This window comes from Wasmannia auropunctata, unplaced genomic scaffold, assembly GCF_000956235.1.
Source record: "Wasmannia auropunctata unplaced genomic scaffold, wasmannia.A_1.0 LD336074.1, whole genome shotgun sequence".
NCBI classification, from domain to species: Eukaryota; Metazoa; Arthropoda; class Insecta; order Hymenoptera; family Formicidae; genus Wasmannia; species Wasmannia auropunctata.
In genome coordinates, this window is record NW_012026816.1 from 4,573,331 (window position 1) to 4,575,211 (window position 1,881).

A 1,881-nucleotide genomic window follows, 5' to 3' on the forward strand; every position below is an offset into this window, starting at 1 on the left:
TCTGGCGCCCAAATTTCGCGTCGCCGCTCCTCGTCGGTCGCAGGAAGGACACCTTCCGGAGGGCTGTCACCTTCCCTCCTGGGAATCGTGCGCGATCCCCACCTCCTTGTTTGATCCGTGCTCAGGTGAGTTACTTAACTCGCGGGAGCACGTGACAACTTATACTATTATATAACATTACACTTTTTTGTATGGAACGAATAATACAAAAAAACATTTTACATATCTCTTTTTAAAAATTATTCTGCAAAATCTTCTCCCACTGCCATGGAACTGCACCGGTGGTTTCAAAAAATTTTGCAAAATTATCTCTTATTTGAGCACTTTTCGTTGGTCTATTTCTGTCAAACGTCTCTATATCTTCCATACCTGTGCCACGCAATTCTCTTTGTGGTTGCTTCAGTTCTTGTGATATAATGAAATTATGTAGACATGTTGTCGCTTTGATTATTCTAGTGGCAGTAGGTACACTGGCAATTATTGGCTTGCGAAATATTCGCATCCTTGCAGAGAGTATTCCAAATACATTTTCCACAATTCTTCGAGCTCGACTTAAACGATAATTAAAGACATTTTTGCGCCTATTAAGCCTACCATTTTTAGGATATGGCTTTAGCATGTATTGCGTTAATGAAAACGCTTCATCACCGACTAGAACAAATGGTAAAGCTTGATCATCATGTTCCACAGGTCTTGGTGGAGGAATTGACAGTGTACCGTTTTGTAATCGCTTGCCAATCTCGCTAGCATAAAGTACTCCACTGTCACTACGCCTTCCTGGTGCACCAATGTCCAGTAATGAGATCCGATAATTAGCATCAGCGATAACCATTAACACCAAAGAGTGAGTGCCTTTGTAATTGTAATACATCGAGCCACTATTCGGGGGTGCCTATACACATATATAGTACACATATTAATTATATATAGTAAATATAAATATAACTTATACTATCTTATTGTTAATATTATATCAGTTTTTTATTTTTTCTAACTTCTCACAAAAGAAAAATGCCAAATACTAACAATTTACCTGTAATATTATATGTTTCCCATCGATTGCTCCAATGCAATTGGGAAAATTCCATTTTTGTTCGAATTCATCGGCTATTCTTCGCCAGTTATCTTCAGTTGGTTTCAGGAATATCATATCTTTTAATGAATCCCATATTACATCGCATGTCTCTGACACTATCTTTGATACTGTATTGTGTCCTACACGAAATGCATATGATATGGATACCATACTATCTCCCGAAGATAAATATCGCAAACAGATTTGAAGGCGAGTGCGAGCAGAAATTGGCTCACATATATAACAAATTGTTTCTGTATACGTGGTGAAACAATTAGCAACAATTTTTCAAATATTTCTGGTGTTACTCGAAAATAATTGAAAAATTTTTCTGTGTCTTCAAAAATCATTTCTTGCACCAGATTGTTGCTAGCCCCTTGTGCTAATCGTCTTTCAGTATTAAAAATTGGTCTAACCCAAAATCTTCGAGCATTACGTTTGACACAGTTTCTTTTCTTAATTTCTTCGGCTTTCATAAATTTATATATTATATATATTTGAACTAATTTTCGTCGAATGACTTCTTTGCATAATGTACTTTTTGGGCATTTATACATTTTCAAATATTTTATTATATTGATTAACGCAAATTCAGAATCCAACATTTTTATAAGATTATGCACATTTGTTTTGACTCCATGTATAAATGTATGTGTTAAAACGTCACGCTGAAAATTTTATCGGGTGTCCCATGGGGCGTATTTACGCTGGCGTAATGATCAATAAACCAATCACAAGATCCCTTGAGTATTTATTTTGAAAATGAGCTTTGTAAAAAGGTATTGTGATTGGCTTTACGCCGCGTA

General features: G+C 36.0%; 1 pseudogene; it reads right to left on the reverse strand.

The window, feature by feature from the left end:
- Nucleotides 1-232: 232 nt before the first annotated feature.
- Nucleotides 233-1,632, reverse strand: LOC105449794 (annotated as a pseudogene).
- Nucleotides 1,633-1,881: the final 249 nt, after the last annotated feature.